This window comes from Loxodonta africana, chromosome 27, assembly GCF_030014295.1.
Source record: "Loxodonta africana isolate mLoxAfr1 chromosome 27, mLoxAfr1.hap2, whole genome shotgun sequence".
In the NCBI taxonomy this organism is placed as follows: domain Eukaryota; kingdom Metazoa; phylum Chordata; class Mammalia; order Proboscidea; family Elephantidae; genus Loxodonta; species Loxodonta africana.
In genome coordinates this window covers 10,315,100-10,323,952 of record NC_087368.1, presented here as the reverse complement: position 1 = coordinate 10,323,952, position 8,853 = coordinate 10,315,100, and the positions used below count along the sequence as shown (strand labels likewise).

General features: G+C 40.7%; 1 pseudogene; it reads left to right on the top strand.

Annotated features, from left to right (window-relative positions):
* Nucleotides 1-3,852: 3,852 nt before the first annotated feature.
* Nucleotides 3,853-8,459, top strand: LOC100664504 (dnaJ homolog subfamily B member 6-like; annotated as a pseudogene).
* The last annotated feature ends 394 nt before the right edge of the window (nucleotides 8,460-8,853 follow it).

Below are 8,853 nucleotides of genomic sequence, written 5' to 3'. Positions count from 1 at the left end.
CCTCCTGTGGATCCTGTGGAATGATTTTCAGTCAATATTTGATTCTTTCATCCCACGAAAGTCATCCGTAATAGTCTTCACCATCTCTGTTTGCTCATTGAATTTAAATGCAGAAATATCAATCCGAGGCATCTAAAAATTGCACACAAAATCTAATTCTAACCATTTTTATATTAACTTTTCTTCAAGCTCTTTATAAAAATGATTTTTCTTGAACGCTAGTTAATGATACGCATGCTGAGCACTTAGGGGGAAGGGAACTGATGTCTGTAATTTAAAGATGGATGAAGGGATGGTTGCGTAATAAAACAACTACAGTATAATAGTAATGGTAGCATTTACATGATCGAGTTTACAAGTGTTCTCTATAAAACTCTTCAAATTTTACTGTACGAAATTTTTCATAAAAATTGAAAATAATCATTTTAGTTATTTATTTATTTAAAATTGCATAATGGTTAATCTCTTGACTGCTAACCAAAAGGTCTCAGTGATTTGAACCCACCCAACGACTCCGTGGAAGAAAAGACCTGGCCATCTGTTCCCATAAAGATTATTGGCTAGGAAACTCTATGGAGCAGTTCTACTCTGTCCTATAAAAGTTCTACTCTGTCCTATAGGATCACTATAAGTTAGAATCAACTCAACGGCATACAACAACATTTTTTAACCTACTAGAAAAATGAAAGTCAAATTGTATGACTCCTGGCATGCTAGACAGAGGAAAATGACTCCTGGCTCTAATTCAAAATTGTCACCATTGTCTCTGGGAATGCTCTGAGTGGAAAAATCATTTTTTATCTGTTTTCTTTTTTATCTCTGCTAAGCCTATTTATTCATTAAATCTTTAGTATTTTCTTCTTCCTTTGGACCTTACCATTCTAACACTAATCTCCATTTTTCTCCCTAAGCTTTGTATCAGTAAGATAATTCAGAAATATGCTTGAGTCCCCATAGCACAAGTCAGGTTCTTCCTTCCAACAGATGGTAAATTCTGAGAGTACCTCAAAATGTTACACATTTTCCTGTTCAATAAACACTTCTGGGTTTCACAGATTCCTTTTTATCATATTTTTCATTGTAGGGGTTACTCTTTCTCTGTATAACTGATACATCTTTGGAGATTTTTCTCTGTGTCCTTATCCCTCCCTGCTTCAGCTTCTCTCCATCTCTTTGCTGTTTGAGATCTCTCTTTCACTCTCTATTGCTTTCTCCTCTGTCTCTCTGTCTATATATCTCTACCTCTCTCAGCCTGGGCATGAAAGAGAAGAGATGCATTTGAGAAAATGATTAGAAACAAACTTTAAAGTACCCACTTATAAAACTATCCCATGGGATAGGAATTTCCTCCTACCTGGCAAAACTTTTCGACCTGGTCCTTTCAATTTCTCCTTCTTGTCTGCATTTCTTAAGAAGCTGCTTGAGCCTCTGGAATTCCCTGGAGTACAGGAAGACTCAGGGCACAATGACACATCAGCATTTCTAGCGTTTAATACTCTCTTGGGGTGATGGAAGGGGGGCAAGGGGAGGAGCCAAGGCTGTGTTTATGGTGACTGACACACTGCTTGTGCTCACTCATGCTTTAAATGCAAATGGCCATTCACCCTGCAAACACTGGTCTCAAAATAAAATCCAAAAACTTAGAAGGCAGAGCATTCTCAGAAACAATATTAACAATAAAGTAATGTAAGTTAAATTAGTCATTTTCCTTTTTAATTAAAGTTTCCTAAAATAAACATTAAAATGGAAAAAGACTATAATTTATATTATTACATCAGTCTTTTTCAATTTTGATTAAAATTTCCTAGAATAAATATGGAAGCTCAAGAAGACAAAGTATTACAATGAAATGTGCAAAGACCTAGCGTTAGAAAACCAAAAAGGAAGAACATGCTCAGCATTTCTCAAGATGAAAGAACTGAAGAAAAAAATTCAAGCCTCAAGTTGCAATAATGAAAGATTCTATGAGCAAAATATTGAAAGACACAGGAACCATCAAAAGAAGATGAAAGGAATACACAGATTCACCGTACCAAAAAGAATTAGTCAATGTTCAACCATTTCAGGAGGTAGCATATGATCAGGAGCCAATAGAACTGAAGGAAGAAGTCCAAGCTGCACTGAACACATTGGCAAAAAACAAGGCTCCAGGGACTGACGGAATACCAATTGAGATGCTTCAACAGACACAATGCTAGAAACACTCACTCACCTATGCCAAGAAATTTGGAAGACAGCTACCTGGACAGGGAACTGCCAGAAGTTCAAGCCAAATTCAGAAGAGGATGTGGAACCAGGGATATCATCGCTGATGTCAGATGAATCTTGGTTGAAAGCAGAGAATGCCAGAAAGATGTTTACCTGTGCTTTATTGACCATGCAAAGGCATTCAACAAATTATAGATAGCATTTCCAAGAATGAGGGTTCCAGAACACTTAATTTTGCACATAAGGAGCTGTCTTAGTCATCCAGTGTTGCTCTAACAGAAATACCACAAGTGAATGGCTTTAACAAAGAGAAGTTTATTCTCTCACAGTCCATTAGTCTAGAAGTCTGAATTCAGGGTGCCAGCTCCAGGGGAAGGCTTTCTCTCTCTGTCGGCTCTGCAGGAAGGTCCTTGTCATCAGTCTTCCCTTGGTCCAGGAGCACCTCAGCACAGGAACCTCAGGTCCAAAGGACATGCTCTGCTCCCGGGGCTGCTTTCTTAGTGGTATGAGTCCCCCCATCTCTCTGGTGGCTTCTCTCTTTTGTATCTCAAAGACATTGGCTTACAACACTATCTAATCTTGTATATCTCATCAATATAACTGCCACTAACCCATTGCCATCGAGTCAATTCCGACTCATAGTGACCCTATAGGACAGAGTAGAACTGCCCCATACCGTTTCCAAGGAGCGCCTGGTGGATTCGAACTGCTGACCTTTTGGTTAGCAGCCGTAGCTCTTAACTAGTATGCTACCAGGGTTTCCTAACTGCCATTAATCCATCTTGTTTCATCATACTGACAGAATTTACAACACATAGGGAAATCACATAAAATGGTGGATAATCACACAATACTGGGACTCGTGGCCCAGCTAAGTTGACAGATATTTTGGGGGGACAAAATTCAATCCATGACAGGAGTGTATATATAGATCAAAAGACAGTCATTCGAACAGAACAAGGAGATACTGTATGATTTAAAATCAAGAAATATGTATGTCAGGGTTGTATCCTCTCACCATACTTATTCAATCTGTATGCTAAGCAAATAATCCAAGAAGCTGGACTATATGAAGAAAAATTCGGCATCAGGATTAGAGCAGGACTCATTAACAACCTGTGACATGCAGATGACACAATTTTGCTTGCTGAAAGTGAAGAGGACTTGAAGCACTTACTGATGAAGATCAAAGTCTACAGCCTTCCGTATGGATTACACCTCAACATAAAGAAAACAAAAATCCTCACAACTGGACCAATAAGCGACATAATTTTAAACAGAGAAAATATTGACATTGTCAAGGATTTCATCTTACTTGGATCCATAATCCATGCCCATGGAAACAGCAGTCAAAAAACCAAAGGACGTAGTGCATTGGGCAAATCTACTGCAAAAGGCTTCTTTCAAGTGTTAAAAAGCAAAGATGTCACTTTGAAGACCAAGGTTCCCCTGACCCAAGCCATGGTATTTTCAGTCACCTCATATGCATGCGAAAGCTGGACAATGAATAAGGAAGACAGAAGAAAAATTGATGCCTTTGAGTTCTGGCGTTTGTGAAGAATATTGAATATACCATAGACGGCCAGAAAAATGAACAAATCTGTCTTGAAAGAAGTACAGCCAGAATGCTCCTTAGAATCGAGGATGGTAAGACTTCGTCTCATGTACTTTGGACATGTTATCAGAACGGACCAGGCCCTGGGGAAGAACATCATGCTTGTTAAAGTGGAGGGTCAGTGAAAAAGAGGAAGACCCTCAAGGATATGGATTGACACAGTGCCTGCAACAGTAGGCTCAAGCATAACAACAATCATGAGGATGGCACAGGAACAGGCAATGTTTCTGTCTGTTGTACATCGGTTCACTGTGAATCAGAATCAATTTGATGGCACCTAACAACAAAAACAGAATATTATCCATCATAATTATCTGCATTTCAACTATCTGTTTTAGTATCCATCTCAAATCTCTAGAGTGGGTATCATTCATCTTTGTGTCACTCATATCCCCTCAATATTCTTCAGCAGAGAGTCTTATACATATTAGGTCTCAACAACAGCGTGTATAATGGATGGATGGGTGAGTGGGTGGGTGGGTGGATGGATGGACGGACGGACGGACGGACGGATGGACGGATGGATGGATGGATGGATAAATTAATGAACTGAACAATGACAAACACTGCCTGCATTAATGACCTTGACCCAGGCAAAGTGAAGCTCAAGTATCTGCCTTCATCTTGGATGCTCTGAACAAGCCCACACCAACCGGAGTATGGATCAGGATGGGGTCAAAGAAAATATAAATGTTTATATGTAAGTATGCATAAGTTTGGGTAAAAGTAAAGCTGCTGTAACAAAAGAGCTTATAATAATATGGCTTAAAGAACAAAGAGGACCATTTCTTTCACATATAGCTCAGTGCAAGGTGTGTATTCCAGTCACCAGGACGCATTCCTGTATATAGTCATTCAGGGACCCAGTCTAATGAGGACACGTCACATTCAACACATGGTATCTGAGGTCTCTCCAGGTATCACCAGAGCACCCAGTGGGAAGGGTGAAAGAGCTAAGCCTATGGATAGAGACTTCCTCCCAAGTAAGTGAGGGAGAAATTGCTCGCATCACTTGCATTCATATTTCAGGGTCAGAGTTTGGTCCCATAGCCGCGCCCAGCTGCAAGGAGTGCCTGAAATTCAATCCCAAAGCTAGGCAGCCACGTGGCAGCTCAACTCTGTTACCACAGAAGAAGTGGAGTAAGAATGGATTGGGTGGCAACAATCATCTCCATTGTACTCCGTGTACATGTTTATAACCATTATCTGAAAATCTGAGGGCCCATACTTGGAATTGGCGTAGTGGTTAAATGCTACATTGCTAACCAAAAGGTCAGCAGTTCAAATCCACCAGGCATTCCTTGGAAACTCTGTGTGGGCAGTTCTACTCTGTCCTATAAGGTTGCTATAAGTTGGAACCGACTGGATGGTAGCAGGTTTGGCAGGGTTTTATACTTGGAATGCAACATTGTTTAGTTTCTGGCAAAAGTACTCTAGGAAACAAGATCAAATGATGTTTCCCGAAATAAACTGCCAATAGAAGGACATTCTATCATTAGCTGAATTCATACTTCTCTGTGTTTTTCCAGGATTGTTAAATTTGACAGAAAAACTAAAGATCCTCCCAGACCCTGGATGACTTCCAAAAGAGTAGGCTAGTTCACTGTTGACCAATTGGTCCTTAATTACACAGGATGTGATGATAACAGGGGGAGAATTTTGTTCTGCTTGGACATATAGGCACTTAGAGGGCGGCTGAGATGCAGCAAGTGCTCATTAAGTGTTCTGATCCTCTAAGGCAAATAAAGAAGGTATCATGTGTAAAATTCTTCAGCACAGTTAAGCTCAAATATTTTCAGGTCAACCATTGCTTTCAGTCTTCTGTTTCTTCTGCTAAGAAAGACATGCTCTCCCGCCTCTGACTCACCCACTCAATACCATCTCCTTCCTCTAGTCTACTAATTCTCCCAGGGCCCTCTGGAAGTAGCTGAGACCCCAAGATGACTTTAGCCTCAAGGTCTTAACTCTAATACTGACCCGGTTAAGTAGAAAGGTCCTTACTACCATCTCTCCAAGGAGCCCTAGTGGCATAAGGGTTAAGCACTCATCTGCTAACTGAAAGGTCAGCGGTTCAAACCCACCCAGTGGCTCCGAGGGAGAAAGACCTGGTGATCTGCTTCCATAAAGATTACAGCCTAGGAAACCCTATAGGGAAGCTCTACGCCATCACATGGGTCACCATGAGTCGAAATCAACTCGACAGCATACAACAACCATCCGTCCATGGTTGAGGGTTGCCCTTGTCCGAGCTGCTCAGTGTACAGGCAGAGAAGCTGGAAGGCTGAGCTCTTGCACTGGGAGGTTGTGTGTATGCTCAGCAACTGTCCACACCCGCAGGTGAGCGCAAAGATGCACAGAGGGGATTTGGGAGGGGCTTCAACGGTGTCTGCTGTACTTGCTTGCCAAGCTCTTCAAAAGGAAATCCCCTCATTTCAAAACCTCTGGCTCCCCCTCCTATTGACTGTTCCCACCAGGAGTGGGACCAAACTCAGATAAGAGTTCACAACCCCTTCCTCTTTGCTCTCACAAACCTTTAGCCAAAATCCACTATGTCCCTTATGGCATACTGGGTTTGTTTCCTTCCATGTTGTTTCCCTCAATAAATTGTGGGCAGCTCAAGGGTAGAAATTATATCTTGTTTACAAAGATTGGCACGTAGCACGAGCTCAATAAATACCTGCAGAATGAATAAATGAGCAAATAATTGCATCCATAATATGCCTAACCTCCTCCAATGTCTCCTCATAAAGGACATGACATTTCCACCATCACTCATTCCTTGATGTTACACTACAGAGGCCATGCCATTATCCTGAGAGGGACCCTGACCAAATGCAAACCTGACAAGTGGAGGGGGAAGAATCTTCTCTGTGAAGCTGTTTAAAAAAAAAAAATTTTTTTTGTTAATTAACAAAAGAACATTAGAAACTGTGTTCTCAAAAACCATAGACTGTCAGGAGAGAAAGGAAAGGGCGAGGAATAGCCACCACCACCTCCCCCAGCACCAGGTGTGCCCCACCTGAGAGAAAACCACGGGCCACACTGCACAGCCTCTCCTCCTCCCTGTCGCTGGCTGCCAACCTCTTCAGGACTTGTTCCAATAATCTGTGAAAAAAGTGGTTTACTATGAAGTTCTAGGCATGCAGAGACATGCCTCACTCAAAGAGATTAAAAACGCATGCTGTATATTGGCACTGAAGTGGCATCCTGATAAAAAAAACCTGAGAATAAGGAAGAAGCAGACAGAAAATTCAAACAAGTGGCTGAGGCATGTGAGGTGTTATCAGATGCTAAAGAACAGGACGTCAGCGACAACTATGGCGAAGAAGGATCAATGGTGGAGGTGGAAGCAGAAGTCATTTTGATAGTCCATTTGAGTTCGGCTCTACATTCTGTAATCCAGATGACATCTTCAGGGAATTTTTTGGTGGAAGAGATCCATTTTCATTTGACTTCTTTGATCCATTTGAGGACTTTTTTGGGAATCACAGAGGCCCCCATGGAAGCTGAAGCAAAGACACGGATCCTTTTTCGCTGCCTTCAGTGGGTTTCCATCTTTTGGAGGTGGATGTTCTTCTTTTGATACAGGGTTTATTTCATTTAGCTCACTGGGTCACGGTGGCCTTACATCATTCTCTTCCACATCATTTGGTGGTAGTGGGCTGAGCAACTTCAAATCTATGTCAACTTCTACTAATATAGTTAATGGCAGAAAAAAAATCACTACACAGAGAAGGATAGAGAATGGCCAGGAAAGAGTAGAAGTTGAAGGAGATGGCCAGTTAAAGTCTTAACAATAAATGGTGAGGAGCAGCAGCTAAGTTTAGATAACAAGTAATTCAATGCACACATTCAACAGAAATATTAAACTATTACAAGCACCATTCGAGGATTAACAGGAACATTTTTTTGAAGATTTCAAACTCTCCTTTCAGTATAACTCTACCTAAACTATTTATAAAGAGCTCACAGAGCACCTATTTGTCATAGACTTTCGAGTTTATTGTCAGGGCCACATTAATAGGACCATTTCTTTGCGTGTTTTTGAAATTGTTGTAAATTTATGTATGCACTTTGCTTTTTTATTCAACTTAATCCAAGGCGAACCATGACTCTTTAGCAGAGCTAGGAGAAAATTGTACATTTACACCAGCATGTATCTTGCTTTGTCCATTTTATTTGAAATGTGAGCCAAGTAGTTTCAGTCTGCTGTGAAGCTAACATTGCCAGGAGGAATCTTTTACAAAAATAATTTCAGGGTTCCCCCCACCCCAATATTGAGTAGTGAAAGGTATTAATACATTAATGGTAATACATTTCTGATTTAATATAAATTAAGGATGTTTGAATGCTGGCAATGTGGCAAGTTTTGAAAATTATTTAAATATGTAATGTTAAGCTTATGTTTGAAAGCAAAGCTGGTAAACTGGGTCTTTGTCATTTGCTTACAAAACAAAGAAAATAAACGCTAATGTGTTTGGTGCATTGTTTGATGAATAGGAAAAAAATCATGGACTGTCAGAAATATTGCTGTTTGAAATCATGTTTAATGAGAATTAAACACCTCATTCTTGCCTGGAGGATTGAAGTCATGTTAACACAGAGAACAGCCTCAATTCCCAGCCCAGCGTAGAGCTTCAGGTAAGAGTTTTGGGCACAACATTCCATATTTATAATACCTTCGTGTTCTTAGGTGCCATCGCATTGGTTCAGAGTTATAATGACCCCATGTACAACAGAATGAAACACTGCCTGGTCCTGTGCCATCCTCACAGTTGTTGCTATCCTTGAGCCCATTGTTGCAGCCACTGTGTCAATCCATATCCTTGAGGGTGTTCCTCTTTTCCACTGACCCTCTACTTTACCAAGGATGATGTCCTCCAGGGACTGGTCCCTTCTGATAACATGTCCAAAGGACGTAAGAGGAAGTCTCACATTTCTTGCTTCTAAGGAGCATACTTCTTCCAAGACAGATTTGTTCATTCTTCTGGCAGTTCATGATATATTTATTCAATATTCTTTGCCAAAAT